The sequence below is a fragment of the Protomyctophum bolini genome (genome assembly GCF_963924005.1).
Source record: "Protomyctophum bolini genome assembly, chromosome: 9".
Taxonomy (NCBI): Eukaryota; Metazoa; Chordata; class Actinopteri; order Myctophiformes; family Myctophidae; genus Protomyctophum; species Protomyctophum bolini.
Window position 1 is genome coordinate 39,878,313 of NC_137870.1, and position 9,263 is coordinate 39,887,575.

Here is a 9,263-nt window from a genome sequence, read left to right on the forward strand (position 1 = left end):
CTTGGCTGGTAGTAATCATAGATCTTGACCAGTGCTGGCTTCAGGTTCTGAACGGGGACTTCCTGCATGACCTCTAAGACGTGGTTGATGGCTATTCCTTTTGTTAACTGTTGGCAGAAATGTAGATTATCAAGAGCATGTTCCTATAATGCTGTCATTGTCCACTGTCCAGTGGTTCTCAACCATAACCCATGGTCCTTTAACCAAGACACCAGTACAGTACGTATTTTTTGTCAGATTCTTACCTGGACCACTAGTACGATGTTTTTTCCCAAATTAGGACTCATTATACTGCACTAGGTTTCTATCCAGGACACCTACAGTAAATACTACTGTAGCATAACAGGACCACTACTGATTGTCCTGTTTATATTATTGTACCTGATTCATTATTCATCATTTATTTTCATCAGTTTTGTTTTTCTTCAGGTCGGTAGAATACAATTATTATAAGCTAGAAGGGCGTTCCAACCGCGCCTCTAGCCTATAGCAGGCCAGTCTAAGTTACATCTTCATGAAGATGTAACTTAAACATCGAAACGTTGTCACTTTTTATTTGCACCCTGTAAATATTAAACAATAGTACTACCGTACTATTGCTTATAGTTTTGCTATCAACAACCTACCAACTTTTTCAGTTGTGTAGTTAGTAGGCACATTTCCAAAACACAATAAGCACACAATAAGCACGATATCAGTCTTATATTCTCTTGCAGTGATTTCATTTCTTTTTCCAGTTGTGTGTTGAAGCTTGTAGGTGTGTTTTGTTAAGAGTTTAGGACTAGTGTGAAATCCCGCTTCATAGTGAGAGCAAACATATTATAAAAACATAAACGGTAACTAGTGTTAATTCAACTCAGAGTGTAAATTAAGGTTAGACTTTTACTCTTGGAGTTAAAGGTGGTCTGATTGGTATTACACACACATTACACACATAATGTGGTGTAATCATATTGTGGACCGGTTCTCATATTGAGGCCATGCTTCTCAGCAGGAAACCGGTGGATTGTGCAGTCCGGGTAGGGAACGAGGCATTACCCCAGGTGAAGGAGTTCAAGTATCTCGGGGTCCTGTTCACGAGTGAGGGGAGGACGGACAAGGAGATCAGCCGGAGAATCGGTGCGGCAGGGGTGGTATTGCAGTCGCTGTACCGCACCGTTGTGACAAAAAGAGAGTTGAGCCAGAAGGCAAAGCTCTCTGTCTACCGAACAATCTTTGTTCCTACTCTCACCTATGGTCATGAAGTGTGGGTCATGACCGAAAGATTAAGGTCGCGAATACAAGCGGCCAAAATGAGTTTTCTACGACGGGTGGCTGGCATCTCCCTTAGAGATAGGGTGAGAAATTCAGTCACGTGAGGGAGACTCGGAGTAGAGTCGCTGCTTCTTCGCCTGTAAAGGAGCCAGCTTAGGTGGTTCTGGAATCTGGTTAGGATGCCTCTCGGACGTCTCCCTAGGGAGGGACGTCACTGGGAAGAGACCCCGGGGCAGACCAAGGCGCAGTTGGAGGAAACACATCGACTCACTGGCCTTGGAACGTCTCGGGATCCCCCAGGAGGAAGTCACTAATGTTGCTCTGGAGAGGGAAGTCTGGAGCTGTTGCCCCCCACGACCCGACTACGGATAAGCGGTTGAAGATGGATGGATAATGTGTTGTTGTGAACTGGTCTCTCACCTCTTTGAAATACATAATGACGTGGTCGTCCTTCTGCTCTACACGATCCACCAGCAGCGCCTTTTTCAGCTGTGGAGAAACCATCACATTGATCTGGTTATCTGTGAACTCTGCACTCAAATAGAAACATGTACAAAGGTAATGTTAAAAGGTTTTTATACACTCAGGCAAAAAAAGGTGTACAATAACTCACCTTTTTCAAAGACTCTGGGTCTGGGATGAATCCAGAAAGCATCGTTACAACCAACACCATGTTTGTTGTTGCTTCAGGTCCAGTATATCTGTACGTATAAAATAATTGAAAATATATACAGTATTACATTATCATTGGTACATTCTTTATGATCAGTACTTTATTTTAGATTTTTTACAAACACATAAAACAGAGAACTTAAAATACAAACACAAACAACAACAGCAGAGTACGTATTCATGGACAGGCAAGATAGATAAGAAAAAAAGGAAAAAGAAAAATCAAATTAAAATGTGAAAATAGTTTACATTATTTACACGACCAAACGCAGCATCATCAACCGTATCATAATGTGTAGTAATACAATAAACAATCAAGAGGGCATTGCCTGACCATGGATCACACCAAGGGACCTGCAACATGACTGAGGAACACGTCCCACTTCAGATCATATTTATCCAACTGATTATTCATCTTAAAGGATAACCTCTCCAAAGCAGCCACAATACAGAGCTGAGTGAACCATACATGTGCTGGAGGTAAAACCTCAGACTTCCATTCCTTAACAATGATTTTCCTACCCACCATTAATGCTGTTTGAATCCAGTCAGCTAGAGGTGCAGGGAGGTGTTTTAGTGGCGATGGATCACCCAGAATAAAGAGAGCCGGTGTATATGAAATATCCTGGTTTGTGATTTGCATTATATTCTCATGAATAGCACACCATAGCGTCTGTACCCTAGGGCACTCCCACAGTACATGAATAAGTGTACCAAGGTCCTATCATTGGTACATTCTTTAATATGTTTAACTTTTTTAGTTAGTGTGGATTTCATTTTTCTGTGCGGCATTGAGTTTATCGTGTCATTGACATGTCTGTCTCTACAGGTGATCCTTACAGGCTTTGTAGTTTCAGAGTCATCGTCCGTCTCAGAGAGTTGCTGTTGCATTCGGCCTCGGGCGTGACCTTGATGGACAAACTGCTTTCCTCGACTGGTGTCGGGATGTTGTAGTTAAGAGACATCTTGAGGAAACGGAAGTATAGAGTTTGATTTGTACAGAGAGTAATAAAGAGCCCTTCTCTTACATCATTACAACTACAAGGCATGACGAATAAGAGTTCTAAGTACTGTAGTGTATTTATAGATAGTGAGCTGACCTGCGCTGAGACACACGCAGTGCCCTTGACCTCCAGGCTGTACTTCCCCGTCACGTCCTGCAGCGCCCTCTCCTGGTAAAGCAGTCTGTTGCTCTGATCCACCTGGAAGACTTGGTCCCCCTGGGAGGATTTGACCGTCACAGTGCTGGAGCCCTCTGGGCTGAAGACCAGAGTTGAGTAGCGAGCCAGAGCCTGCAGAGCCACTACGGTGTCCTACAAGAGCACACAAACCACCAGCTGACATCAGTCTGCCACGTACGAAACAAAGGTAGGGGGACATAAACATTCAGTGATGTAAATAGGTTTTCAATGTAATGAGTCCCCCTGGCCAGCCGGGGCGCCTGATGGAGGGGAAAGGAACTGGTTGGAATAACGTGTTCCTTCCACGCGCTATACGTCCAACCAGGGAAACTCCCCCCTGTCAGGTGTAAAAGGAGCAACTTGGGACACTCATGCATGAAGGCAGCATGAGTTCAAGTCCGTTGCTCACCCGTTGCTTATTTTCATGTAGAAAACAGAAGAAGAAATAATTATTATAAGCAAAATAAACTAGAATGCGTCCCTTAACTATAAACTGCGCTTTGGGATGCAAATCTCTGAAACATTGTATTGTCTGAAGGTTGTTTGGCACTACTACAATTGCTTTAGCATGAAGAATGAGTCATTTTTAACTGGTGTCATGCTTGTTTTCTGCAATGTGCAGCAGTCTCAGAGCAGACGCTAGTTTCCGTGTGCCTAATGAACACATTCAATGAATTAGACTATATTATCTTGTGGAAACACTTGTATGAAGTTCATTAGTATCTAATTGTATACATATTTTGTTCATTATGTCTATGGGGTTGGCAGTGTCCCAGACAGAACAGATCTCTCCAGGAGGGACGAGATCATTTTAACGACGTGCGACCTATAGGTCACGACGTGTAAGCCACACGTCGCGACATAAGCCATATCTGTCACGACGTATATTGATTGATTGATTATTTATTTATTTTCGTGTCCTGCACACAAAGTTGGCCAGCCCTCATGGGTTTATAAGACAAACATTTTACATTTGCGTTTACAGCATTATATTATATTATATTCATAATCCATTGCATTACAGCCCAGAGTTATACAGAGTACACTCTGCCTTCTCTCCCAAGCTTGACAAATAAAATCTGCCGCAACAAAAGTCCCTTTTGGCAAAACATATCTCAGTTTTTTCATAATCATGTAACTCTAGGAAATCCACCCAAATAGAAGACATCTTGTTAACCAGAATGTCCCTTATGTCATCATATTTAGGGCAATAAAGCAAAAGGTGAACCTCGTTTTCAATTTCACCCAAGTTCACAGAACAAGTAATATCTCTCTTCTTCTGGAGTGGCATTAAAACTGGCAGCCTCCAGTGCTAATTGAAATGTTCCTGACCGTATTTGTGCACAGAGAGATCGTTGTCTTTTGTTTAATACATTGTAATACATTTTAAATGGTGCAATCTTATAATCATCTCGTTGTGTGTGTGTGTGTGTGTCATTTTACAGGTAGAGGCTGAACTCCAGAAAACGGGAAGACGAATGATGGAAGGAACTGAGTGAAACGCTGATGTGAAGTCTGTGGACATGAACGTGGACATGAAGCTGGGGAGAAGCAGAGGTATCAGTTCGGTCTGGAGGCATTGGGAACATGTCGTTCCATCAGAGGAGGTAAGATGATGGAAGGACATTTTCCCAAGGCCAGCGTCAGACGAGCATTTTTGCCCTTCCCCCAGGTCGCCCACTAGTAATGTTGAGAGAAGAATGTTTCCTGTCATTACTACATACCCTTAATTTTCTGTGCACGGTAGGTACGAAGTGGGTAAGTTGTATAATCATGTGACAATATCCACTTAACTGTATTGTTTTCAGTAGCATATTTGATTGTGTTTTCCCGGGATCTTATAATCATCTCGTTGTGTGTGTGTGTGTGTGTGTGTCATTTTACAGGTAGAGGCTGAACTCCAGAAAACGGGAAGACGAATGATGGAAGGAACTGAGTGAAACGCTGATGTGAAGTCTGTGGACATGAAGCTGGGGAGAAGCAGAGGTATCAGTTCGGTCTGGAGGCATTGGGAACATGTCGTTCCATCAGAGGAGGTAAGATGATGGAAGGACATTTTCCCAAGGCCAGCGTCAGACGAGCATTTTTGCCCTTCCCCCAGGTCGCCCACTAGTAATGTTGAGAGAAGAATGTTTCCTGTCATTACTACATACCCTTCATTTTCTGTGCACGGTAGGTACGAAGTGGGTAAGTTGTATAATCATGTGACAATATCCACTTAACTGTATTGTTTTCAGTAGCATATTTGATTGTGTTTTCCCGGGATCTTATAATCATCTCGTTGTGTGTGTGTGTGTGTGTCATTTTACAGGTAGAGGCTGAACTCCAGAAAACGGGAAGACGAATGATGGAAGGAACTGAGTGAAACGCTGATGTGAAGTCTGTGGACATGAAGCTGGGGAGAAGCAGAGGTATCAGTTCGGTCTGGAGGCATTGGGAACATGTCGTTCCATCAGAGGAGGTAAGATGATGGAAGGACATTTTCCCAAGGCCAGCGTCAGACGAGCTTTTTTGCCCTTCCCCCAGGTCGCCCACTAGTAATGTTGAGAGAAGAATGTTTCCTGTCATTACTACATACCCTTCATTTTCTGTGCACGGTAGGTACGAAGTGGGTAAGTTGTATAATCATGTGACAATATCCACTTAACTGTATTGTTTTCAGTAGCATATTTGATTGTGTTTTCCCGGGATCTTATAATCATCTCGTTGTGTGTGTGTGTGTGTGTCATTTTACAGGTAGAGGCTGAACTCCAGAAAACGGGAAGACGAATGATGGAAGGAACTGAGTGAAACGCTGATGTGAAGTCTGTGGACATGAACGTGGACATGAAGCTGGGGAGAAGCAGAGGTATCAGTTCGGTCTGGAGGCATTGGGAACATGTCGTTCCATCAGAGGAGGTAAGATGATGGAAGGACATTTTCCCAAGGCCAGCGTCAGACGAGCATTTTTGCCCTTCCCCCAGGTCGCCCACTAGTAATGTTGAGAGAAGAATGTTTCCTGTCATTACTACATACCCTTAATTTTCTGTGCACGGTAGGTACGAAGTGGGTAAGTTGTATAATCATGTGACAATATCCACTTAACTGTATTGTTTTCAGTAGCATATTTGATTGTGTTTTCCCGGGATCTTATAATCATCTCGTTGTGTGTGTGTGTGTGTCATTTTACAGGTAGAGGCTGAACTCCAGAAAACGGGAAGACGAATGATGGAAGGAACTGAGTGAAACGCTGATGTGAAGTCTGTGGACATGAACGTGGACATGAAGCTGGGGAGAAGCAGAGGTATCAGTTCGGTCTGGAGGCATTGGGAACATGTCGTTCCATCAGAGGAGGTAAGATGATGGAAGGACATTTTCCCAAGGCCAGCGTCAGACGAGCATTTTTGCCCTTCCCCCAGGTCGCCCACTAGTAATGTTGAGAGAAGAATGTTTCCTGTCATTACTACATACCCTTAATTTTCTGTGCACGGTAGGTACGAAGTGGGTAAGTTGTATAATCATGTGACAATATCCACTTAACTGTATTGTTTTCAGTAGCATATTTGATTGTGTTTTCCCGGGATCTTATAATCATCTCGTTGTGTGTGTGTGTGTGTGTCATTTTACAGGTAGAGGCTGAACTCCAGAAAACGGGAAGACGAATGATGGAAGGAACTGAGTGAAACGCTGATGTGAAGTCTGTGGACATGAAGCTGGGGAGAAGCAGAGGTATCAGTTCGGTCTGGAGGCATTGGGAACATGTCGTTCCATCAGAGGAGGTAAGATGATGGAAGGACATTTTCCCAAGGCCAGCGTCAGACGAGCTTTTTTGCCCTTCCCCCAGGTCGCCCACTAGTAATGTTGAGAGAAGAATGTTTCCTGTCATTACTACATACCCTTCATTTTCTGTGCACGGTAGGTACGAAGTGGGTAAGTTGTATAATCATGTGACAATATCCACTTAACTGTATTGTTTTCAGTAGCATATTTGATTGTGTTTTCCCGGGATCTTATAATCATCTCGTTGTGTGTGTGTGTGTGTCATTTTACAGGTAGAGGCTGAACTCCAGAAAACGGGAAGACGAATGATGGAAGGAACTGAGTGAAACGCTGATGTGAAGTCTGTGGACATGAACGTGGACATGAAGCTGGGGAGAAGCAGAGGTATCAGTTCGGTCTGGAGGCATTGGGAACATGTCGTTCCATCAGAGGAGGTAAGATGATGGAAGGACATTTTCCCAAGGCCAGCGTCAGACGAGCATTTTTGCCCTTCCCCCAGGTCGCCCACTAGTAATGTTGAGAGAAGAATGTTTCCTGTCATTACTACATACCCTTAATTTTCTGTGCACGGTAGGTACGAAGTGGGTAAGTTGTATAATCATGTGACAATATCCACTTAACTGTATTGTTTTCAGTAGCATATTTGATTGTGTTTTCCCGGGATCTTATAATCATCTCGTTGTGTGTGTGTGTGTGTGTCATTTTACAGGTAGAGGCTGAACTCCAGAAAACGGGAAGACGAATGATGGAAGGAACTGAGTGAAACGCTGATGTGAAGTCTGTGGACATGAAGCTGGGGAGAAGCAGAGGTATCAGTTCGGTCTGGAGGCATTGGGAACATGTCGTTCCATCAGAGGAGGTAAGATGATGGAAGGACATTTTCCCAAGGCCAGCGTCAGACGAGCTTTTTTGCCCTTCCCCCAGGTCGCCCACTAGTAATGTTGAGAGAAGAATGTTTCCTGTCATTACTACATACCCTTCATTTTCTGTGCACGGTAGGTACGAAGTGGGTAAGTTGTATAATCATGTGACAATATCCACTTAACTGTATTGTTTTCAGTAGCATATTTGATTGTGTTTTCCCGGGATCTTATAATCATCTCGTTGTGTGTGTGTGTGTGTGTCATTTTACAGGTAGAGGCTGAACTCCAGAAAACGGGAAGACGAATGATGGAAGGAACTGAGTGAAACGCTGATGTGAAGTCTGTGGACATGAACGTGGACATGAAGCTGGGGAGAAGCAGAGGTATCAGTTCGGTCTGGAGGCATTGGGAACATGTCGTTCCATCAGAGGAGGTAAGATGATGGAAGGACATTTTCCCAAGGCCAGCGTCAGACGAGCATTTTTGCCCTTCCCCCAGGTCGCCCACTAGTAATGTTGAGAGAAGAATGTTTCCTGTCATTACTACATACCCTTCATTTTCTGTGCACGGTAGGTACGAAGTGGGTAAGTTGTATAATCATGTGACAATATCCACTTAACTGTATTGTTTTCAGTAGCATATTTGATTGTGTTTTCCCGGGATCTTATAATCATCTCGGTGTGTGTGTGTGTGTGTGTGTCATTTTACAGGTAGAGGCTGAACTCCAGAAAACGGGAAGACGAATGATGGAAGGAACTGAGTGAAACGCTGATGTGAAGTCTGTGGACATGAACGTGGACATGAAGCTGGGGAGAAGCAGAGGTATCAGTTCGGTCTGGAGGCATTGGGAACATGTCGTTCCATCAGAGGAGGTAAGATGATGGAAGGACATTTTCCCAAGGCCAGCGTCAGACGAGCTTTTTTGCCCTTCCCCCAGGTCGCCCACTAGTAATGTTGAGAGAAGAATGTTTCCTGTCATTACTACATACCCTTCATTTTCTGTGCACGGTAGGTACGAAGTGGGTAAGTTGTATAATCATGTGACAATATCCACTTAACTGTATTGTTTTCAGTAGCATATTTGATTGTGTTTTCCCGGGATCTTATAATCATCTCGTTGTGTGTGTGTGTGTGTGTGTGTGTGTCATTTTACAGGTAGAGGCTGAACTCCAGAAAACGGGAAGACGAATGATGGAAGGAACTGAGTGAAACGCTGATGTGAAGTCTGTGGACATGAACGTGGACATGAAGCTGGGGAGAAGCAGAGGTATCAGTTCGGTCTGGAGGCATTGGGAACATGTCGTTCCATCAGAGGAGGTAAGATGATGGAAGGACATTTTCCCAAGGCCAGCGTCAGACGAGCTTTTTTGCCCTTCCCCCAGGTCGCCCACTAGTAATGTTGAGAGAAGAATGTTTCCTGTCATTACTACATACTAGGGCTGCCGTAATTGTCCAAAAATTGGATTCGGATATTCGTTTTAAAAACCCACGTGGATTCGAGCAATTCGAGCCATTCGGATTTCGGATTTCAATT

General features: G+C 43.8%; 1 long non-coding RNA gene across 1 annotated transcript; it reads right to left on the minus strand.

The window, feature by feature from the left end:
• LOC308321084 lies at positions 1 to 1,916 on the minus strand. Its single transcript, XR_013964588.1, has 3 exons — positions 1,868 to 1,916; positions 1,675 to 1,743; positions 1 to 107 (listed from the first exon to the last, which is right to left on the minus strand). It is a non-coding gene; the product is annotated as an uncharacterized lncRNA (long non-coding RNA).
• Positions 1,917 to 9,263: the final 7,347 nt, after the last annotated feature.